The sequence below is a fragment of the Podarcis pityusensis genome (assembly GCF_964106645.2).
Source record: "Podarcis pityusensis genome assembly, chromosome: 1".
Lineage (NCBI taxonomy): Eukaryota > Metazoa > Chordata > Lepidosauria > Squamata > Lacertidae > Podarcis > Podarcis pityusensis.
In genome coordinates, this window is record NC_138028.1 from 51,822,014 (window position 1) to 51,847,235 (window position 25,222).

At 44.2% G+C, this 25,222-nt stretch overlaps 1 protein-coding gene across 1 annotated transcript in view; it reads left to right on the forward strand.

Annotated features, from left to right (window-relative positions):
• Nucleotides 1-338: 338 nt before the first annotated feature.
• Nucleotides 339-25,222, forward strand: part of CHST1 (carbohydrate sulfotransferase 1) — a 56,068-nt gene continuing 31,184 nt past the window's right edge. The window contains exons 1-3 of the transcript XR_013985106.1: nucleotides 339-526; nucleotides 20,558-20,723; nucleotides 22,158-22,323. The gene's annotated coding sequence lies outside the window, so the exon portion shown is untranslated. The remainder of the gene's footprint in view (nucleotides 527-20,557; nucleotides 20,724-22,157; nucleotides 22,324-25,222) is intronic.

A 25,222-nucleotide genomic window follows, 5' to 3' on the forward strand; every position in this document is an offset into this window, starting at 1 on the left:
CTGGCTAAATCGCAAAAGCAAAAGAAAATATAATGAGCAATGATGAACCTTATTCATGCATTTTATTTATGCATAAATAATGGCAGAGTATTAACAATGAGAAAAGATTTTTTCTCCATTATGCAAAAAACAAAATAAATACATAATGCTGTTATTCAGAACTTGGTTAACTACTTTCCTTGATTATGAGGCTGGTTCACACGTACATGCATGTCACTTGATGAGGGCAACGTCAAACAATGAGTTGTGGGGGGTAAATGGGCCTTTGCTGATAGAGCACTACAGATTGATATGATGTGAGATTTCAATGCTTTTCAGTGGAATCATTTCAGACATGTACAACGCCGTGCCAATACATATTTTCTCAGATGAAACTTTCGCTGAGTTGAGGATTGCCATGAAAATCCAGACAAAGTTGTTGACAACAATCCACCCAGACGCCATTTTGACAGTCCGATTCCTGGACGTATGCGGGGAAACCCAGACGTATGACAGCCCTAGCTGAGTTCAGTAGAGCCTACTCCAGGTAAGTGGGTATTCACTTACTTCGGAGTAAGTGTCATTGGACTCAGTGGGACTTCTGACTAGACATATATAGAACTGCACGGCTGGTTGGATGTCATCAGGTATTCAAATATATAAAAACAATCAAGTGACAACCAGGCAGTCAGATCTATATGACTGTGAGAGACGCATGTGAGCTACTTCAGCTGAAAACTGCAAAGGTGATACAAAAGTGCTCTATGTGATGAGTTATTTACAAATGCAAGCACTGATTTGATTCTTGCATTGGCCAATAAATGAAAACGCATGGAATCACACAGGTAGGAGACTTAAAGGCCATCTAGTCCAATCTTCTGTTCAATGCAATTCAAGATGCAACTTGACAGCATCTGCATCCCTAACAGATGGTCATCCAGCCTGTGCTCAAACGAATAAGAGTTTTCCCCCTTTTCACCCCCTCCCCAAAACAAGCTGTTCCCCTGTTGAACACCTCTTACTGGTAGGAAATTACTCCCAATGCCGAGTGGGTGCAAACCAGCTTTAAACTGACTCCTGTTTTGCAAATAACACCCATGATTGCAACCCTTAGCACCTAGCTGTAAAGGGGCTTCCAGTTCTTCTGATTCGGTGCTTTAATGCTAAGCCAAACACCCATAAATTAGCTGTAGGAAGAGATCCATGTTTCAAAAGGGCTTTAAGCATCATTGGTGCAACTTTGCATCTATGGCCTGTGCGCACAGGTCAAAATGTCCCATAGTCATTTGGAAGGCAGGCAGAGTGAGAATTTGCAAGGGTTGTGCATGGTTAACATGAAAGTTGCGGCTTTGGGCTGAAGCAATGCTCTATTTAAGCATGCTTGTTCCAACTCTAACGAGGAGGTTGGTGATTTAAGCCCACCCAGGGATGGCTGTGGACAGGATTCCTGCATTTCAGGGGGTTGGACTAGATGACCCTCGGGGTCCCTTGCAACTCTACAGTTCAATATTTCTATCTCTAGGTATTTTAGATGTTGCTTAAGCAATTTCAAATAACAGCTGTTGTATTAAATGCAAGACACCAAACTAATCCATGCAATGGATATATCTCCTGCTCCACCTTCACAGCAGAAAATTCCCTAATACATCATTCTGAAAACCTCCACAACGATGCTTGTTTAGTTCCATGCTCAAGTTTTGGACACTCAACCAAATTATAGTTCCATATTAGAGGTCCTTTCCTTGTAAAATTCTAGCTGCGTTGCTTTTGTTATGCTGGCTTCAAACTTAGATTTAGACCAGGCAGAGTCCCAGGAAAATGTTGGGATGTGTTCTTTTCCCTATATTGCTACCTTTAAAAAAAAAATGAAAATGAAATGGCAACTGCATTCTCTCTTTCTCTATTCAACATAAAGAGCTCAGCACTCCACAACTGCGAGGGAAGCTGATAGTCACACCTCATGGCTTGCCATGATAATGGCATTTATAATAGCACTGAGGCAGCACTTCAGTCAAGTAGTACTTCCATTCTCCTGTCTGTATTGCAGCAATACTCCTCCTCCACTTTAGGCAACAAAAGTTTGAGAAACTCTTATTCAATCAAGGCAGATCAAGCTGTACCTCATGTGGATTTGGGTGTGCATTTCCCACACCCAAGACTATAGGGTTCACTTCAGTAGTTGTAAGTGCCCACTGCCATGTGTATACGTGTCAGTGTCGTTCAGTTAGGTAATGGTCTTCCTGCTTTTTTGCCCTGGACTTCTGCTTTGACAGAACTTTCTGCCTTACATCTTTAAACAAGCCTAAAGAGCCTGTTTTACTTCCAGCATTATAACTCCCTGAAAATGAGGCCCAGAAGCTTCTCAGTGCTGCTTTCCCTGAAGTATGTGATAGGAAGAAAGGGTTTAAGGTGCATGCTGGCATGCACAACAGGGAACACCAGAACACACAGGTTTTCAGAATGGAGTTCATCTAAAGTAGGCATAGGCAGGCCAGCCCAAGCATTAGGCATGCTGAATCAAGTGACTGGTATGTCAGTCTTGTCTACAGTGAGTGACTACTGTTCCTCATGGTTCAGACAGGGGACACCTCAGGCTCTCCCAGGAAATGCCAGGCCTTGAACCTTCTGCGTATAAGGCAGATGTTTCACATTTCACAGGCAGGCTGCTTACAGTCCTATCCACAGAACAGACCTGCTTAAGTAGGAAAGGATCACACACAAGTATCCCTCGTGACAGCACAGCAGCAGCTCATCGCAGTCATCAGCTTAGTCTGATGGTCCATGGCATATTACCTTTTCCCATGTCCTGTTTCTGTCTGTTATTTGCCCATAGAGAGTCTGTACATTCCAAATATTTCCATTTCATTGAACGCTGTGCTTCTTTAGCATATACTACTACTACTACTACTACTACTACTACTACTACTATTACTTTATTATTTATACCCCGCCCATCTGGCTGGGTTTCCCCAGCCACTCTGCGCAGCTCCCAATCGAATATTAAAAACACAATACAGCATTAAACATTAAAAACTTCCCTAAACAGGGCTGCCATATGGCAAAATCCTATTTCCAGCTGGACCTTTTCTGTCTTTCTTGTCCATTCATTTATTTTGGGGGAGTTTTGCAATATGAATAATAGAATTTCCAAGGCCTTTTTTCTGACTTGAAGGGGAAAGTATAACATTCCCCCTACCATCTTCTACGTTGTCTTTTTGCAGCCAAGTCAGATTTTCCTTTTCGTTGTTGCGGTCTAGTTACATGTGAAGGCCGAAATGCTCCTTCAGTTGTTCATGGTCCTGATCCTGGCTTGTCTCACACCCTCTTAGCGCAAAATTTCAAAGCCAGAAACAGCTGCAACAGCTGCCAGGCTGGTTTCATTTTATTTCTCCCTCCCCCACCCTTCCAGCCCTTCCAAAGCCACCCCCTCAATTTCGATCTTGCGGGCTCCCCAAGAGAGGTCTCTCTTGCACACCCAGCACTGCTATGTTCCCATCACCATGCCAACAAATCAGATCCCATTACACTGGGAAGGAAATGCTCCTCCTCTGCCCGGTGAATGGAGTAAAATGGGCAGAAAACGCACTCAAGGTTTGCCACTTGTTTGCGGCTGACAAATTAGTCTTGCATTAAGTTTTTAATGTGACAAGCTTGTTCACTCTCCTCTGAAGATTGCTCAAGCAGGCAGCAGTGCTGGGAGAGAGGCAGAGGCAAAGGGAACAGACAGAAGGTGCTTGGGAGGGGTGGGATAAAGGCAGCCTGTATCTCACCAGAGCAGATGGTGTGTGCGAATGTTTGGATGCATCCCCACTGCACAGGCACACGGACGCCCCTCTGTCGATGATGGCAAGGCAGCTGGGTTACTATTGCAAGTCGGAGAGTTTCAGATGGTTTGGGAGCCTGGGAGGAAGGGTAATGTGAGTGGTCCAAAAAGAAAGAAGAGATGAGATGCTGGACACTCCCAAAGCTTTCTAGTGGCCACATCAATAGAGACACTGAAAGACCATTGTGAAAATTGCTACTTTCCCCTTCAAAGGAAGAGGCGGAATGGCTATTTCCACAGAGGGGCACGAGCACATCTGAGACCAGTCTGTGAGTTTGCTTCACTTTAGTGTGGTGTCATGGTTAACTGTCAGAGTGGTGGACTAGGACCTGAGAGAACAGGGTTCAAATCTCTGCTCAGCCGTGAAGGCAATCATCGCTCTCCCTCCCTCTCTCCTACCACACTGGGTTGTTTTGAGGATAATGTTTGGGGGAATGGAGGGAGAAATATGTGTGCTACCTTGATCTCTTTGGAGCAGGCATGTCCAAAATCCATTTCAGGGGCGCAATCCGGCCTGCTGGTCGGTTAAATCTGGCCCCTGTGGCAGGTTTTTTCCTGGGCTAAAATCCTAAAACTCCAACCCTAAAAACTCCAACCCTAAAAAAAAGCTCAGCAACTGTGGGGTAAAATTATAAAAGGTCAACCACAACTTTGGTCGGCCCCCACAGCCCTTCACTTCATCAAATCTGGCCCACTGACACTACTGCAGTTTGGAGGAAATGTGAGCTTCAAGTGGAATGAATGAATGAATGAATGAATGAATGAATAACACTCTGGCAGCTCTGTGTGAATGGATGGGAGAGTATAACAATGTAATGGTTGTTTTACACACGTTAGCACATACTTTATTCCCTCCAGTTATTAGTAAAACTGTAATTCTTTATCATTCAGCTCTTCACAACTGGTGACTCCAAAGTCAAAAGAAACCCATCACCAATGTGTGATGGGTCACCATGCAATGCCTCTCCTCCTTCCCTTGGTATATGGTGTATATCCCTTTAGATAGGGGAAGGTGGCTATCCTCTCAGTCTCCTCTTTACCAGGCTAAACATACCCAACTCCCTCAACCGTTCTTCATAAGGCTTGGTTCCCCAACCCTTTATCCTCTTGGTCACCCACCTCTGCACACGTTCCAGCATGTCAATATCCTTGTTAAACTGGGGCACCCAAAACTGGACACAGTTTTCCAGGTGTGGTCTGAACAAGGCAGAATAGAGAGGTACTATTACTTCCCCTAGTTGGGACACTATGCTTCTGTTTATGTGAAAAGTAAACTACATTTCCCAGGGACCTTTGAGGGAAGCCATGTTAAATGTGCTTTAAATGCATGGTTTGTACACAGCCCCTGTGTCAAGCTTGCAGTAAAACACCAGTCTGGAGTCTGAGACAGCAACAGGCGAGGGAGGAATAAAGCAGAGAGCCCCCCAGCAAAGAGAATCGAGACTTTTTACTCCACTGCCCAGCTTTTAGCTTAAGTTCCCTGGGCCCCTTTTTTATTGCCTCACCTAATTTCCCCATTCAAGCAGAGACACCTCTGGCATTAGGGGAAGCAAAGTCCCCCACTACTTGCCCTTTGGTTTGAGAAGTAGGACATATCCACACAGCGCAGCTGCACAATTGAATTGGTTCCCAACATATTTTAGGATATTCTTTATGCCTAGGGAAATTTCTGCCAATGCTTCTGAGGGGGATGCTTTTGGGGGGGATTACTTCTCCTCTTTCATCTCATCCAAGCACAGTCCCATAGATCACAGTCCACATAGGATGGGGAGCTTCCTCCCACACTGGGTCCCTTGCCGGATTCAGACAGTTGCAAGGGCTACCGGTAAGACCTGCTGTGCTGTATGTTGTCCCGTGTGACATTAACCAGTGTCAGTCACAGGGAGTTACTGCATTACAAAGAAACCTACAGATGCAATGTTGAATGGGGAAGCTGAACAAAAGGCTTTCCTTTGTTAGAGGCTGCGAGAGTCTCAGGTCCTTTGTCTTTCAGACAAAACCACCTAAGACATCTAGTGCTCCAGGCAAACAAATCCAAATGGCAACCCCCTCCCTTGGCAGTAAAAAAAATATGTTAACAATAAATTATAGACACTCCGATGAATGCCCTTCAATTACTGCCGAAAGGCAACCGCCTTACTCTGCCTAATGGTAGGGCCAGCCCTGCTCCCAGGCGGTTTCCTCTCCATCTACTCACCTAATCTGGATAGATTTTTGTCTGCCATACACCACCATCCATTTATCACTCGGTGCCAGTCATTCCAGGGAATCTCTTAATTTTGAGGTCTTTTTCGCACCCATGGGTGGAAGTGGCAGTCGGCTGGCACTGCTCAAAGCTGGGCAGAGCTAATGTAGGCAGGTGTTGAGCAACTTTGAATCACAGAGTGCAGCAGCTTCCCTGCTATTTTCCAGCGTGGCACAGATTGTGTGAGAGGTTGGACTTCATCCTTTTATCTTCTTGTGCTTTGCAACCAGAAGCATGCCCTGCATTGACTGGCACCACCACAAGCTTAGATGTCTTTTCCTGTTTATACATAAACATCCAGAAGGATCTGAGCCCCATTGGATCTTGTCCTGGATTGGGTACAGGCATCCCTCCCACTTACGCGCGATCGTGTGTGGCTGTGTATATGCACAGCACCGAGAAATAAAGAAATAATTCATTTCAAACCCAGAAAGGGCAGGAGAGTGCCGGGGAGACCTCGTGGCTCGTGAGGAGACCCTCCCCAAAGCCTGAAGAGGATGTAAATGAGGGCGCAGGAAGCCACAGCTGGGCTTTGTTTATGCTGCTCAGCCTCCCCACCTCACAGCTTCAATTCCAGTTGTGGATATTTTGGGATATGGTACTTTTGGTCTGGATTGGAAAGAGAGTGGCAGAGAGGGAGTTTAAAGGGCATTTAGAGGGTGCTCCCAACTTTACGTGATTTCACTTGTGCATGCAGGACCCCAGAACTGAACCCCTGCATAAGTGAGGAGTCGCCTCAAGCACAGGGGTGGGGAACTTCTGTCCTGGGGGCCCAAATGCAGCCCCTCCCAGGCCCCTCTGTGTGGCCCTTGACATTCTCCTCAATCCACACCAGCTCCCCAGCCACGTCAGGCCACGCTCACTCACCAGACCTGTGTCATATCCTCCTAGGGTGCTTATGCCTGGCTGGAATGCATCCTTAAACTCCGTGCTCAGGATAGCTCAGTCAGTAGAGCACGAGACTCTTAATCTCAGGTTTGTGGGTCTGAGCCCCATGTTGGGTGAAAGATTCCTGCACTGCCAAGTGTTGGTCTAGATGGCCCTCATGGTCCCTTCTAGCTCTACAATTCTATGATTGTGTGAAGATGACTTTGCTTGCCTGGGCAGAGGATAGAGGGGTGTGTGGGTGTGGGTGTGAAGAAACTGGACTACCGTACAGAGGTAAAATGTACATCCGTTGCTCCACCCAACATAGCCCGTGGAAGCTCTCCCAGGGAATAAATGTGGGCCTCAGGCTGAAAATGCCCCCCACTTCAGCTCTAGTTGTTTCAGACGTGAGCAGCAGAGGAAGCTTCCTCCTTCTGCATGGGTTGAGGCCAGAGCTTTAGCTTCCAGAGCTTTAGCTTCTATCCATTGAGAATGGCTAGAAAGCAGTCCTATAGGGAAGGGATGTATTTATGGAATTTTATTTCAGAGATTGTTCTCTCTCTCTCTCTCTCTCTCTCTCTCTCTCTCTCTCCATGTGTGTGTATTGGGTATCTTATCCTTCAAACAAATTCCCAGGGCAGCTCAACTGAGCCAAGTCCTTATCAGTTTAAACTTGCTGAACTGATAAAAGTGCAGGAAGAAGATGCATCCCACGCATCTCTCTCCTTCTTAAGATGCCAGCAGGCAAACTGGGGAGAATGTGATTTTTCAGATAGCCTGGGCCCCATCTACACTGAAGCCCCTTTTGCTTGTGATGCATCACTCTGCTAGCATTTTTTAATGAATGCAGTCACTGCTCCTGGGGCACATGTTGTGGAATATGACGCTGTTGCATCTCTCCGGCTACGTCTGCTGAAATTCCCTCTTCCACACCAAGCCCTCTGACTGTCCTCTTTGGGATTTGGCTCTTTGGGATGTGGCGCTGTGGTCTAAACCACTGAGCCTCTTGGGCTTGCTGATCAGAAGGTTGGTGGTTCAAATCTGCACGATGGGGTGAGCTCCCGTTGCTCTGTTCCAGCTTCTGCCAACCTAGCAGTTCGAAAGCATACCAGTGCAAGTAAATAAATAGTTACTGCTGCGGCAGGAAGGTAAATGGTTTTCCGTGTGCTCTGGCTTCTGTCACGGTGTTCTGTTGTGCCAGAAGTGGAAAGCTGTCTGTGGACAAACGCCGGTTCCCTCGGCCTGAAAGCGAGATGAGCGCTGCAACCCTATAGTTGCCTTTAACTGGACTTAACCATCCAGAGGTCCTTTACCTTTACCTCTCTACTTGTAATATGAAGAACCAGAATCTAAAGAAGTCCTTTAGGGTTTGCCTGAAAACATGAGCACATTTAGTAGAATTTCCAACTTCCTGCCACATTTGAATAGCAAGAGCGCACACACATCTCATGTGCCACATGTCCCCCTCCCCAAATCTGCTTGAGGAAGAGTTGAGAGATGCCACAGGTGGGAGATTGTTCTGCCTGATGCTTCCACTGTTGGAAAGATCACCTTAGCGTGATGCTGAATTCCACCCTTTTATCTGCCATATCAGATTTCCGAGTTTAAAGAGTGCCTTCAGCTCCGTCAGTGATTCTATCAGTGATTCACTTCCCATCAAAGAAGGCAATCTGTTCAGACTGCAGAGTAGACACTTCACTTAGGAGCTTGTATAACTATTAGTGCGATGGGTGTTTTTGAAAGAAAACTAAGTGATGAGATCCTGCATCGGCAAAAGGCAACATCAATTTTTAATAGCAAGCATCAGCATTTGTAAAAGTCACGTAAGGTGGGAAATCGATGGAGTTCTAAAACGGGCACAAGCAAAGAGCAAGCAAAAAGGCCACCCCTCCTTTCTCCGGCAAAGGAAGAGAAAACAGGGTGCTGAGTCCGACACTGCTTGGAATAGAAGAAGAAAGCTCCTGGGGGCAGAGGGGAGAGTGAGGCCTTTTATGGAAAACAAAAGGCAGCAAGGAGAGGTCAAGCTTGGCATAGAAATCTGGAGTAAGGGCTGGATGTATTCATCCCTTCTGGTTGTAGAACCAATTCAGCTGTACAGAAATAGCACTTTGTGCTCTTCTTTCTGATCAAGGTGGATGGATGCAGAAAGAAGGCAGGACCCTCAGAAGACAGCGCCGTGCAGAAGGATTTCAGCATGTGGCGCTAGCATGGCAAATTGTGGGTGTGTACACACAGGCATAAGCCGCCTTCTGCACTGCCTTCTGCAGAGCCAACTCCTTGGGGCCAAGGTCCCTTCGCCCCCTCAATAAAATATTTGAGGGGGCGCCCCCCAAATTGATGGGTATTGCCAAACAAATGACGTGTGTACTGCATGTTGTGACAGATTATGCGGAGTGGGGCTTACCTGCCCCCAATACTTTGTTCAAGTTGGCACCCCTGCCATGAGGGTCTTATGCCATTGTTGGACAGCATTTGTGTAGCCGCTATACACCCACACCCACACACCCCACCCTGCACAGTTCCATAAAGAGTCACCTGAGAGATACCTAAGCCATTTGGTATATGGGAGGAACTACCTTGAAAATAATTAAGGTTTTCTAAAAAAACATATTTCCACCAATGTTTTGCTCTTTAAAATGAGGGGCAGAAGTATTTGTGCTCAAAGCTAAGACTGCTGAACAGACTCTGGAGCTGTTGTGGGGGCACGATTGTTGCTATTTGTTTTTTGTACCTTTATTTTAGATCTTCATGTGATATATGTGGGAATTGTTCAGTTTGCTTGTGTACTTTTAATGTTTTATTTATTGTATTTTTTCATGTTGTAAGCTGCCTTGAGCATGGTTTGAACTGTGGAAAGGCAACAAACAAATAAAATTATGTATGTATGTATGTATGTATGTATGTATGAAAAGGACAGGCATAAATAGCCACCATCATTTTTTCCCTCCTTTGTACTTTGAACACAGTTGAAAAGGGGCTGGCTTTCACCATTTATTATTAGTTTATCAACATCCTGAAGCTTTGATCAACTTCATGTTGTGATCACTATAAATTTTTTCCACCCCAAACCATATTATTTAACTGATTAGGATGGCAATTTGATAGATTTGAGGTGCATCCATTTTGTGCATTGCCCTTTAAAAAACATAGCTGCATGTTGCCCTTTAAGAAGCCACAATGTTGAATCGGTTGGTGTAACAGGGAGCAGACATGTCAGAATCCTGAAGTGCCTTTTTTGCACTCCTCATTCAGTATATCAAACTGTGTCATGTTTCTTGTACCTGCCTGGTAGGGAGGCTCTGAGCATACTGTACCATGGGTGCTTTGCAATAAAACGCACTGAAGTCTGTTATTAGCCTTGTGTGGTGCCAGAACAAGTAGCCTCTGAGCACACACAGAATGCCCTGCCAAAAGGGGAAAAAAAATTTAGGCATGAGGTTGCCTGCATGGTATGAGGAAAGAAAGCCTGGGGGCATATGCTGAGTGCAGCAATTTAACTGTGCATGCAGCCTGCCCTTCCAAACATCCGATATATCAATAAACTTGTAGGATATATTTTTTTTAAAGGAGTGCAGCGGGGCTTGAAAGGGGAGGGAGCAAGGAAACTAATGTGTGCAGACAGCAATGATTTAACAACCATTCACACTGCCTACATAGTGTGCAGGTGTGGACACTTGCAAAATGATGTCTGTGAAAGTGCTTTTAGGAAACTCCAATATGAAGCGCTTCCAAGTGTGTGCGTATCTACTTTAATTCTCTGCTCTGTACAGCTAGTAAATGTGCCTACAGAAAAATCAGATCTGAACAACCCCTTCGTGACATAAAACTATCATAGGGAAGGACCTCCTGTGTGCCTTCTTCCTCATCACATATGTGCTCCGGAAGCATGATTTTCAGCACAAATCAGAAGAGGATTGCACCAGCAGAGAAATGGTGGTCAGGGTAAATTTTACAGGAGTATCAGAATAAACGCCCAGACCACCCAGAGCGATAATGGGTGTCTGTCTCCATCGCGTGTAATTTGGGCTAAACTGAAACCTTCTTCCTTTAAAAGCAGCACTGTCTTTGCTATTGATTTCAATAGGAATCCGTAATGTATACACTGCAAGGTGATGTTTGCAATGCATACATTGCAGGGCAGTATATACATTCTGAACAGCAGCAAGTTTGGATCAGTGGGAAATATATAATTTCTATTGCGAATAGAACCAGATGTAAAACCAGCCCTCCTCTTGATGATATGGCAGGGGAGAAGTGGTAACAAATATTCAAATTCAGTATTCTGTATTGGACCATATTTTTATTCCTGTAGGAGTGCAACAACTTTATATTCTTCCTGACACATCCCTCCCCCCCCAAAAAAAACACCACACCTTTGAAAGACAGAATAAAAAGGAAAGTTATGGGGGAAAATTGGTTGCAAATACTGATGCTTTGTGGCAGTAATTGAACTGTTTGCAAGGGAATCAAACTTATTTTCTGAAAGGAGAGCTGCTGTTACAGGTAACTCGCGACTTATGCTTAGTTAACATATGCAGGAATTTTTGAGCACTGCCATGGAGGTGGAGGACATTATGCAGATGGCCAAGCAAGTGGTGGTGATGGGTTTGCTGGTGTCATCCAGGAAAAGCTGCAAAAGCTAATTGAGGGCCAATGGGTATTGGTTGTTTAAGAGATGGGGAAACTGGTCATATTAAGTTCAGAGTGCAAGGATGAGGATGGGGGCAGTGCTGGAGGAAGGGGGTGTGGGGGGTGTGGTCCGCCCTGGGTATCATCACTGAGGGAGGTGACAAAATGAGTTTAAAATAAAAAATTGGGCTCACGAAACTTTATAGGAGTGACGTGGTGGCTTAGGTGCCTGCAGGTTCCGCACTGCCTGGAACAGCAGTGTGGGACTTGCATCTGCCTACTACCTCTCCCTCAGCCACCCTACAGATGAGGAGGAGGCGGTGGAGAGGCTCCAAGTGTCAGAGAGGCTCGCCCCACCCCCATGGGTGGCTCGTCCCGCCCCCAGCTGCAGGACACGCTCCCACACCAGGCACCTGAGCGGCTAGCTACGCCACTGGATGGGGGTGGGGAGCATGAGCTAGCAAGCTGCAGGAATTGTCTCAACTCTTCCAAGTTATAAAGATCTGATTGCAGAGTTTGATCCTTCCGTGGAATGCAGCTTCAAGATCCTCTGTGGGGCTCCAGGCACTCTGAGACCATACAAGGAAATGTTTGATGAGCTCAAGAGACAACAGCAGTAGCTGCCAATCACCATGTTCCTCACTAGAAAGCACCACCAGCAGCAGATGTGCCCAAGCAACCCACATCTGGGTCTGAACCACAGCCAAGCACTTCTTCTGGCTACTGGTCAATCCCCTTGGATTGGATTGGATATCTGTAGCAGCATCCAGCAAGGGAGAGAAGGAGGAAGACTAAGAGGTACACTGGAAGCTACATTCATCCCTCACCAGTTAGTGTTGTGATTCCCCTCCTCCCCAGTTTTCTAGTTTTTTATTTTTTTAAAGTGTTCTGGCTTTACACAATTTGGCTTATAGGCACGCTAGCCCAGAGTGTAGCCCTCACATAACTTGTGAGTTACCTGTACTCAGTTTTGTGGGTGATCCTGACCTTTCTCCTCAAGGTGGCGCTCCTGTTGTGCATTTCCCAGCCATCAGACCACAAATGTTGCTGAGACAACCTGATCTCTCTCCCAACCTGCAATAGTTGAACAGTATGTTGAGTGCTGTGTGGGCTGGATTTTGTAGTAGTGTTACAGGTAGCTACTGGATAGTTCCCATGACATCTTAATTGAAAGATGTCATGTACCCACCATTTCACAGCCACCTTGTGGTCCCTCCTCCAGTTCATCTGCCCTTTTCAAATAAAAAGGGTTCATGTCAATTTCATGCTCCTTCCTTTGATCATAAGGAAGTGATGTTGACCAAATGCTGAGAACAGCCTTCCTTTGATGTGTAACCTCTCGCCTGGGGAACTTATATAACAGGGAGAGGGATTTGAGTTGGGATTGCACAATAAGGGTAACTGTAATTGAGGTACAGTTAACCCATGTTTCCCCGGATAAGCCTTAAACCCTTAGGATGGATAATGAATGGCAAGTTCATGAAACCTTCAGCACATAGAACATATAGGATCATGCATTTGACCAGTGAACACTATTTCACATGAGTCCAAAATGCAGAGCTGCCGTATGTCTACACTTGCACTCTGTCCAACTCCAGCAAAGTATTGGTCCACAAAAAGTATCCTTGTATTGCATCTTGGTTTCTCTGGAAGCAGCAAGGCAGCGACTGCCTTTACCAAGGGAGAAAGGAAGTTGGATTCAAAAATGCCCTTCTGCTTTGTTTGTGACCCTTTCAGGCCTTAGGGAAGCCCTGCAGCTACTACACTGTGCCTTCCTGTTCATGCTAGGATCCTGCTAGGCTTTTTCAAAGCTGATGTGGCACAGCTGGGAGCAGTCTCCTCTGTTGTGCCTTGAGGGGGTGGAGAATGTGCAGATCCCTTCCCAGCAGATGAAAGAGGGAAGGCAAGAGGTGAGAGGGGAGAATGTGGGGATAGAAAGTATCTTGAGGAGGCTGGTGTTTTTTGTTTTGTTTTGCTTTGTTTTTTGCCTCCTAATGCAGGCACTGCTGTGGGAAGGGACATTAGAATGGCATGGCTGTATGATTGCCTGTCCTTTTGCACAATATACATAACACTTTATGCTCGGTTGGGTTCGGGGGAGCCAGACCCCTGCGTTGCGGGTAACACGTTGGTTGCTGTAAATGAGATCACATTTCATCTTCTATCAATCTGAACACTCTGTGTTACTCTGCAACAAGAAATTCTCCCCCAAGCTAACATGTCCTCTCCACTGCTGTTGCAAATGTGATGCGGCTGCACATGTGTCATGGGACCCACTTTGATAGAGCTTATGGCATCTTTAGAGTAGAGAGACAAACTCCTCCCCCCCCTACTTTTCTCCAAATGGTTCCTTAGGAGGACCAGCTCAAGGAAAGCCTAGCTATTATAGTCTCTGATGACCTTCCACCAACTGGCAAAGATATTAGCCAGAACTTTGGCCTCTAAGATGACTTTTAAATATGTTGAAACTTGTTTTTATTGATGTTTACCTGGCTTACTTATGTATGTGTGTGTGTTTTAAAAAGTGTTGTTATCTTTCCATATTTTATTTGTACCATTGTTAGATGCCTTGAGCATCATTGGTTCAAAGCTGGGAAATACCTGGTTGTTCCTGATTACCAGTCATTAAGTGTTGCTTTTCCTCCTCTCTTGATTCACACATTGTTGACATTAATCTGTCTTGAGAGACAGACCTTGAGAGACTCCCTCCAGGGGTGAAGTCATCCCGCTGGAGAATCCCAGTGCCTGCTGTGGCTGCAGAGAATTGTAACTTAAACTGCAGCCTCTTGCGTTGTTTTTGCTGCATTAGCAGCACCAGAATGACCTCCCTGGGGCGCAAGCCTGGGCAGTGTGTATGGAGGCCAAAGAAGAATACAAACACAGAGAGAGTCTGAACCTTTGTTTTCAGTATCAGGCGAGCCAGTTTGCTCCTCTTAAACAGGGTGCGCAAACCACAATCACTAGTCAAGAACAAACCTGTACTGCAGATCATCGTGTTTGTCTGAAAGGAAATAAACCATGACCCCTGGTTTGGACACAATGCTAAGCCAGAAATTGTAATTCGTTTCTCTTGTGTGGTAGCAGGAAGGAACCAAGTGGCCCAGACTGGCACATTCACAGCAAACCATTTACTATAGTTCACTGTACCATGTAAATAAGGTAAATATATACATGTAATTCTAGCAAAACTTTTACATGGGTTTCTGATGAACCAGTAAGAATCCACAGAGAGCTGGGGCTCTGAGGAGTACAATGAACATATTTGTAGCCAAAGAAGTTATAGCCACCTTGAACTTGCAATGGTTATGTCGTTTTATACACAAAAATGCTAGCAACTCTTAGAGGTGCTTGTGTCTGAGACATTTAGAACAATCTTTTAGAGCAGACTGAACCTCACAGGGTTATTGATTTAGCCAAATGTTTATATATCACCTCAAAGTGCTCATATATTTATCCTGAATCAGCCCCCTGCTTTCTCAGCGCTGAGTTCTGACTACAAGCCTTCCGCTCACATGAGTTCACCCTCGAAGCAAATCACAGGGATGAAACAAGTCTGTTATCAACACGAGTTTACCATACATCCCCGTTTCATCATGGCATGCTAAAACAGTTTAGGTTGCTTCAGTAGTTAATGCAGGCAATTGCCGCCGGAATCTCATGGATGGGTGTGGGTGGGCAGACCTGTGTCCGCAACACAGATCTGGTTTTAGTTTCTAATACTTCTGCTGTTGATCTTGCTGACTCCTTACTTGGAATTCCCTGGTGCTGGTCCCACAACCTGTTTACCTTATGCTGTCTGGTCTTGCACACATGGCCATTGGCAGCCTAGGCAGACAGACGAAAAGAGTGGCGTTGTGTCAGTTCCAGGATGCCCTGAATGACCTCATTGTTTCCTAAAGAAAACTTGACAGAGGGCAACATTGATATGGGACTCTACATTGCAGTTGCTGCGGTCGCTGCTTCCCCCCCTAGAAAAATAGGTGGTATTACTCATCATGAAGTTGTTACAGTAAGTACCACACTTTTTAACAACAACAACAAATGAGGTGCCAGTACTGCATACCCTTAAGTACCCCCTGGAAAAAGCACTGGCTGTAGTTCAAAGGATGCATCTCTGACACTCTGCAACCTCTAGGCTGATGGCAAGGGACTGATTTGCCTTGCTGGGGCAGAGGCAGCAAGCCTGAAGCCATGCTTTGCCAGCAAATGTTCTGAGGGGGCGATTTTTTATTTGTGTGGTATTTTTATTTTAAAAATATGCATCTTAAAATAGAATAGGAAGGGAACAAAATCTACCTTGGGGTGGGATGGGGCGGACAACACTGAAGCTTGAATTTTGTCCCAATTTGTTTTTCTGAAAGGCCACTAACTTTCAGATAGGGCAAACCTATATTTAAACAATGGGGCATGTTGGTGACAGGGCAAGCAAAAATCCAATAGGGTTAAGTCCAGCAATTACCCTGATCTTTCATTAATATTCCACCTGGGAAATGCTCATTTGGCTCCCGCCCCTGTATATACCAACTGATCTACCTGGGCCAATATATGTCTCATACTTATCTCTCAGGAGACTTAACATGCAAGAACCAGCTGATCAATTAATGACCAGCTGGATGTTGGGCATTTACGAAGTGTTTCCCACTGTGAGCCATCTGATACCATAATCATGGGAAATTGCAGTCAAACATAACTAGGCATGAGTGCTAGTTAGAGCATGAAGGGGTTAAGACCACATAGTTAGATTCCTAGACTCAGCTAGGTCATGCCCTCTCTCTCTGATAAGGGAAGTAGTGAAGCTTTATCTTCCTGTCCCCCGCCCTCTCTGTGCCATGTAACCAACGAGGAAGGATGTGTCTAAGCTTTGCTCCAAGCTTAGAGCATGTATTTGAAGCTATCTTTCTGTATTTTCTCCCCAAGAGTATTCTGCCCATGTTCTCCTTGCTGCTGCTTGGATAAATGCAAATCTGACCTTTGAATCTGTAAGTAAAACATTTTTAACTTACTTAGCAGTTTGCGGTCTGTTCATTGCAAGAGGGGTAGAAAAGAGGGGAGTGCTGTTTGCAAGCAGACTAAATGGGACAAAAGGGTCTAACAACCTATATTCCTAATGCTATACTGCTGCTTGACTTTTGTGAGTTTAAACTCTGATATTTGGGGCTCTATTCTGCTGGAGTGTGAGTTTAGCCCCATGTTTTGAATCCAGGCACCTATCAGATTCTTTTGTTATCCCCCCCACCCCGGGTCACAGGGGTTCTATTTCCTTCCCACAATACAAAGATGTAAAGGTGTCCTGTGATTCGCAGGTGGGTTGTGCTAGGCTCTGCTGAGCTGCCTCTCTACTGAACCATTTGCCTGTCTTCAGGACAACAGTTCCAAAATATGTTCAGGTGTCTGTATCATAGTACAAATCACAAAGTAGGAAGTTTTCCTCAAAGAGGAGCTGAACCAATGTTGACACCCCCCTTTTATGGTTAACACAGGAAATATTTCCAAGAAGATGATCGAAACACTTAAAGAAATATATAACTGACTGGGTAGAAGCTGCTGAGGGTCAAAATGGGCAATATTGAATGAATGAAAAGGCTTATCCGGGGAGAAAAAATGAGCAGACTGCACCAAATGAGAAGAAACACTAAAATATCAAATTACTACGACTAAAGTGCTAAAATAGCTAAAGATGAAGTTACAACGCCAGGGCAAGACAACAAGCTAAAATAGCTCAAAAAAGTTACTTCTTCAATTTGAAAAATAGGCACGATTACTCCCAGGCACTGAACAAAAGCAAGTGCCTCTGTCTGATGGCATCTGGCAAATCTCCACACTAGCATCACCTGAATTACTACACTGCATGAAGCCGCGTTTACAACCAATGAAAAAGCATTTCAGTTTAATTTCAAATTACAATAATGGGCAAGGGATGAGTTATCAAGGCAAGGAAGAGAGAAGGCAGTTGTAAGTATCTGGAGGGGATCTCAACAAAGGAAGCTACCTTACACCGAGTCAGACCATTGTTGCATCCAGCTCAGCACTCCCTGCACTGACTGGCAGGGGCTCTCCAGGGTTTCAAACTGGAGGCATTCCCAGTCCTACTGGGAGATGCTGATAGACAATGCTAAGCTAGCCAGACCATGATGGTCTGACTCCATATAAGGCAGCTTCCTGTGTTCCTGTGTCTGCCTGACTTCGGCACTGAATGGTTGCAGAATCTACACACAGAGAGGATTTGAAATATGGGCAAGCTTGAAAGGCTGTACCTGTAACTTTGTTAGGTTCCTAGTGAAAAGTCATCTTTGGATACAGACAATGAGGTTGCATTGTTATCAGGAAGAATACCCCCTGCCCCAAACAAACAGAAGATCACATACTGTTATTTCCCTGTACTATAGAAGCACATTAGGGTATCCTGTTTGGCCGGAGCAGTGGCTAGGTGATCTTGCGCCCCTGGCAAAACTGTCCAGATTGCACCCCCTAGCCACGGACAAATTAGCTCTTCTTTCCACCTCTCCTCCAACCCACCCCCATTCAATTAACCCTCTATTTTAAACCTTTTCTTATGAGGAAATAGTCAATATTTTTATTTATAGATATATTTATTTTAAAGCCGATATTTATTTTAAAGCTGATTTTGCGCGCCCCCTCGCCTGTGCCCCTGGTGAGGGCCCACCTCGCCACCCCCTAGCTACAGCCCTGTGTGGCAACAGCCTTTATGATACGTCATACTTAGAATGGTATAAAGGTAAAGGGACCCCTGACCATTAGGTCCAGTCACGACCGACTCTGGGGTTGCAGCGCTCATCTCGCTTTATTGGCCGAGGGAGCCGGCATACAGCTTCCAGGTCATGTGGCCAGCATGACTAAGCTGCTTCTGGTGTACCAGAGCAGCACACGGAAACGCCGTTTACCTTCCCGCCGGAGTGGTACTTATTTATCTACTTGCACTTTGACGTGCTTTTGAACTGCTAGGTTGGCAGGAGCAGGGATGGAGCAACGGGAGCTCACCCAGTCACAGGGATTCGAACCGCCGACCTTCTGATCAGCAAGTTCTAGGCTCTGTGGTTTAACCCACAGCACCACCTGCGTCCCTCTAGAATGGTATAGCTGTGAGCAATTTCCATGACTAGTTTTAAGGTAGGGTCACAACCAAGGTGGCTAATCACATGCATTCAGCACCCACCTTGTTCACTGACTCATTGCCTTTCCTTATCAACGTAAGCTACCTAGCGTTTGCAGAGGAAGTGATGCGGAACTGCTAACCTCAATCAGTCAAGTTTCCCACCCCTCTCCCATGATTATATATATATTTTTAAATTTACATTTTGAGTTATTTTTGTTTTCCTTTCGGAAGCCAAGCTGGTTGACTTTATTCTTGTGGAAAGCATGAAAATTCAGATTAATATTTCATTTCCTATTTGCTAAAGGAATCATATTTGAATTTTATTTTTATTACAAATAAACACAGGCTCCGACTAGGTTGCCAGTAGTATTAACACTCTTTATTCCTTCCCAGAACCAAAATTGAATAAATAACAATAAAGAAGAAGGAAGTTTTTTTAGAACAAACAAAGCTCAGTGTGGGGTGGCGATAGGAAAGGCTGCACGTGTGTTTGAAATAATGGAGAAGAAAAATCAAATGAATATTATTAACACTATTCAAAAGTAACCTGCAATTTATGGTAAAACTCTTCCGTTATGCATTAAAAAAATTCTATACAGAAGTTTATCACACATGTCTTTGAAGGGTACATAGTTAATCTCTGCTTTCATTTGGGAAACTGAGGTTGCAGGTTCTATACTCAGTGAATCTAGGGCTAAGCAGAGATTTCATAGATCTTAAGTTTAGCTTTGATGCCTATCCATTGCACTATTACATCAGTTTTGTGAACAAATTTATAAGCTTTCCTTCCCAGTTTCAAAATTCCAGAAATTTTATTATATTTAAATAGAGCATTCCCCAAAACATTTTTCAAGATATAATTATAATCTATTGGAAGAAGATGTTTCTTTCTGTGGTCATGTTCATTAATTTTAGTGAGGTTATTCTGAGTAGGTCTGACATTGGATACAACCCACAGTGCAGAGCACATTTGCTGCAAACTATTTGCTGTTCATCTTGGATACTGAAAGAATATAATAGCCATCAATGGAGAGATGTGTAGTCCATCAGATGTTTTGATATACAAGTTTTGGAGAGCAATGGAGGTCTTCTCTTGGTTCTTACTTTTGTGTACATTATGGACTCCTGTACTGCCAGCTTGCAAAGTTGCTTGGTCTTGCCACGTGATCTGGTTGCTCACCCAAGCAGACCGTTTGCACATTTTGTAGCATTTGAACTGACCCTTGGTGTGTTGCTCCATGAAGTCAGTCTCACAGCAGCATATTTGAACCTGGGTCTCTTTACGTCCAGGGTGAACATTCTGTCCTGGTACCAGAGTGACTCTGTAGCAACTCTCCTAGTGCCAGCAACTTTGTGGAAAAAAGAGTTGAGATGGAGCTATTTATATCTATAAATAAATAAGTAATAATAAATACATATTTTCAGATTATGGGCAGTTCAGAAGAAGATGAGATTCCAAGGGGTGGATTCCAAGGGGTGGCTTAGAGGAAAATAATCCAGTCTGGCTTCTTCAAGGACTCCTTATAAAAGCATGACTATGTTTTGTTTTCTAAAAACCATGTCGCTTCTTAGGAGCATACAAAGGGAGAGGAGAGACAGCATGCCCACCGAACTTTTAGCTTTTGCTGAATGGTAAACAACACCTTCTGCTTCTAGAGTTCTTTGAGCCTGCTTGTTTGTTTCTGCTGTTAGTCTCTAGTGTCAAAAGCAATAGTGACACACTTAGCTCAAGAGCCAGCTGCCTTCTGTGGGATTCATTTGTATGCCATACTGCCTGTTCCCGATTCCCTCCTACCCCCAAACAAATGCTGGCTGTGCCGTCTTGCTGCTTGGCTTGGAATGGCCCCAGATTTTTGGGCGAGTTTATATCGCAATAAAGAGCTCCTTTCTCTCCCGCCAGTACCGCCGAACCTGCTTCTGTTTGGTGGCTCCCATGAGGGATCTCAAAATTACAGCAACAAGCAGCCTGAGAAAACCCAGTTTGCAACGGGAGGTTGCCATGGACAGTAAGAATGGGAAAGTCCATACAGGCAAGAAGCCATGTACAAGAATTGGATTAACAGCTGGTAAGAGCAATGTACTACCCTGGCAAACTTGGTAGTATGGGCAGGGCAAGGACTCTGGCAGAGGAGAATTGGTAGGTGGGTGATAGGGATGAGTAAGTCCTTCAGTACCAGTTCTCTCTGTTTCTCTGCTTCCTAATCTTAAATTTCCACATTTCCACAGCAATCTGAGAAAATCCCCCCAAAACACATTTTTGTATGCTGTTTTGACAAATATACATGGTTTTGTAAATAATTTCCTGTAATACAAGACATGATGGCTGCAGAGAGGATGAGAGGCCTCTGAATGCCAGTCGCTGGAGAACAACAGGTGTCTAGTTGGCTGCTATGGGAAACAAAATGTTTGAATAATAGGCATTTGGTCTGATCCAGGAAGGCTCTTATTATGTTCTTAGCTAGCAGAACATTTTGGACAGAAAAATTCAATGCTGTCAAAAAATATGTTACCCTATAAATCCCTCTCCTGTATCACTAGCGGTGGAGTGCAAGATGGTATCTCATGTGCTTGTGCTCTGTGAATGTGTCCTGGAACAGGCACTCTAAGCCCCAAAACTGTCAGGTCTATTATCAATGCATATGTGCAAAGGAACGCTCTGATTTTTAAAGGAACTGATACAGCCTAATCATAGACCTCATGGATATCATCTTGGTGGTGAGTCCTGGAAGACCTGCTCTCGCTTGCAGGCCTTTTCTCACCTGGCCTTGGAGGGCAGGGCCCGGGCTGACTCCAGCCACAAAAGCTGAGGCTGCTGGGGTTGGGCTGGGGTATTGTTTTGCTGGGCTGGAGTTGTTGCTGTTAATTTTTTTGTATCTTTATTTTGTATCTTACGATTTATGTAGAAATTGTTCAATTTGGTTATGTGTTTTTTATGTTTGATTTATTGTTTATGACTACTTTTGCTATGTTTGTAGTCATGTAACTTTTTTAAAGCCACCTTGAGCATGGTCTTAACTTTGGAAAGGCGTCATACAAATAATATGAATTGATCAATCGATATGGGGAAAGTCACGGGAGTCACTCAAAATATACCACTGCTTCTTCTGTTGAAGTGATACAACTCTCTACATTTGTAAAGAATCTATGTTCCTGATCAGCTTCTGCAAAATGCCAGTGAGAAAATAAACCTAGCCTATTACTTTTTTTTCTTTCAAAGGTTGAACTAACCAAGGTTAGCTGAGTCCCAGAATAAACAATTTTTACCCTCAGGCCAAAGGCATGTTTGATAAGTGATTTCTCCATCAGGATAAGAAGCATGTATTAGAAGAATATTCCCAGGTGCTCAGTGGTACATGCTGAGTTTGCGCCTTAGCCTGAAGTTTTATGATTTTCTGGGTGTTTGTCGTGATTTTAGAAAGCTATTTTCACTGATTTTTTAGAACCTGAATTATATGTTAGTACTTGTTAGAACCATAAGCAATATTTTCTTCTTTTCCTAGACTTCTCAGGATGCATGTATCACAGTCCAGTCCTTGGATGCCCCCAGATGCCTCTCAAATACTGACCTTGAGTTGGAGGAGCTTGTCTTAGATGCCTCGCATTTAACCTTCCCAAGGCACGGTTTGAGGGGAAATAATCACCAACCTTACATTGTATTATCATCTAGTAAGCATTTTCATGCACATTTCTCCTAATATACATATTTTTGTATGGAAGCTTATATAGTATTTGCATTTTTGAAAATGACTATCCCCTAACAGAATGCATTTTCATACATTATTCTCATGAATATCTGCAATTTTGTGTAGACTTTTCACTAACACATACATTTTTGTGTGCATTGTTTGGTTAGAGACTCGGGAACATTTGAGACAAGACTCCAGGGTTCAAACTCAACCAAACCCAAATCGGTTGGCATGGATTTGTAATTTGAGGTTTTAAGCCCAGGTCACAGCATCTTGGTCATGTTGTGGGGTGCTACCTATGCCTGGTCATACGTGAGCCTGCCTGATCACAGTCAAATCTGACTATTAAGCAGCACATTCCTCTGGGAGCGAGAGTATTTCTAAACGCAGTGTTAAATAATAATTACTGTAATTCTTTATAACCCTTTGGACTTCACATTAAACACACACTAAGCAAGATGGGACCCATAAAAATGAATGTTGCCATTACGGTATCCAGAATTATAAATGGGCTCTTACTGTTAACTGCCAGAAGTGGGTGTAGAATACAGCAGAAGACATAAGACCCGTATTCAAATATATTTGGACAGAGGGGGAAACACACAAATGTTTGGAGATGCAGGAAAGATCTTTCCTATTTTTAGATAACTGACTTGGGTCACCTTGAAATTCACCAAATACTCCCCCCCCCCAACTGTTTGAAGACTTCACATAACTGAACTTCGATTTAAAGCCTTGACTCTCTTATTTGGCTTAGATCCTTGTCTAAGGTGGTTTCCTCCAGTATAGTTTTTAATTACTGCTTCAGTATAAATTACACATGGAAGACTTTCCTTCCTGTAGCTGCAGGGAAGTTTCTAAGCACATCACATCACAGATCCAGTGTGCTTATGGCAGGCAGTATTATTTCTAGCACACCCAATCAGTGCAAAACGATGACAAAACAGGAATTTGAGTAAGGCTTTTTCAGGCAACAACAACAACAAAAACCCTCAGCAAATTGGCATTAGGGAAGTCACTGAAGTGGAGGAATGATGTCCTTCTGTTCCATATTTCCGTCTAGTCCCTAGCAGTTCATCATACAAATTTGTGATTGGCATCCTACAGCAGCCCCATCCTCTCCTCTTCCTTGGAACTGCTTGCTTTGATTTTTCAGCACCACCCAGATGCTAGCTTTTGTACACATGAGAGATCTATGCTCCCATGTTTCCCCAGGTTTTGGGGTTCCATGGCAAAAATATTAGGAACCTATACAACCCCAGGGTGCATTTCCCCCCCTGAAGGTAGTTTCTTACAGTGCTACTACTGGGTCAAACTGACTCAACAGCAATCTGACATATTTGAGTGCTGGTCAAATAGGGGCTCAGTGATGACCACAGCCAATCCAGGCTACTGCCATATTGCAACTGACCTATAACTAACCAAGGACAATTGTGAGCTTTTTGAACAAGAAGGTGATATGTTGCTGATGTGCTGTGTCAAACTAGCCCCAGCAAAATTTTTCAGTAATTGGAAGGAAGGGTTGTGGGATATCAATAGGAAACTGCTCAGTAGTTGGCCACATATGATAGTGTTGCAAGACCAGGAAAAAACTTAGTGAGAGGCCAGGAAGTGGTGAAGCAGAGTCTGTGGGGGAAAGTTCTGTCTCCCATACTAATTCTTTCCAAACAGAAGCACTGTTATGTTTCACATTAATGTGCCGATAATTAACTGTATATACTTAGAAGCAAGTAATACTGATTTCAGCAAGATTTATGTCCAGCTAAGTATGTTTAAGATTGCAGGCTTAATTTAAAATTCTAATTAAGATTCTATTAATGTTTTTATTTAGGGACAAACTAAACATTATGAGGAAGAACTGTAATTGGATCTCCCAATGTATTTTTATTTTCCTGAAAGAAAAGAAATGCACACAGGATGCCCCAAAATTGGTTTGGGACTATAATGTAGGAGAAAAGAGGTTAACCCTTTCATCCCATCTCATGGAAAGCCCCAAGAGCAATGTAGAGGAAAGCATACAGGGATCACTGCTTCCCCTGTGCCGTGGCTCCAGTGCACCCCTTAGAAGGAGAAGAGGTAGAAAGGCAGATGCAGTCAAGGACCTCCCACGTAATGCCTCAAACTGGTTGCCTCAAACTTATCCATGTGTCTTTCGCTCCCATCCTTCAGTTAGGTTCAGGCAAGATGTTTATGCCAAAGTGTTCTGGTCCCTTTGCTGAGATTCTCCTTATTAGTGCATTCTGCCTGCATCTCAGAGAAAGCTGAAGCAAGCCATAGCGATTGGCTGGAGCTAAGGCAGAATGTATGAAAGTATACATGAACGCATTGGCAAAGGGGGTGAACTGCTTGCTCATAAAACCATTTAATACATGCTGCCAAAGTCCTGAGCTCCAGCCAGCAGCCAAAGCAAACAGCTTGAATAGTAAGGCATTGCACTCTGCCAGCAAGACAGGAACAAAAGGTGGGGAAGACAGTTTTCTGGGTGGGCTATTGTTCCCTTGTACCACCTATGGAACTGGGCCTTTGGTGCAATTTTCATTCACAGCTACAAAAGTCACAAACCACATTTTTGTGAATTTAACCAGATAGAATTTGAACACACAGGGAAGACTTAGGGACCTGATATTTCCTAACCTGACAGCAATAGCAATCAACATGTCTTTTACAGCTTCACTGTATTAATCTAGCAACACCATGTCAGCTTAACCTGAACTTCTAAAGTGGAATGTATGAATGAGGCTTACATCCTATTCACATTTATTTGCAGGTAAGTCCTATTAAGTTCAATGGTTCCGCTGAGAAAATATGCATCAGATGGCCCTTTGAGGAAAGTTAAATAAGATATAGGGCTTGTTTACTGAATGTCCCTTTATGAGATA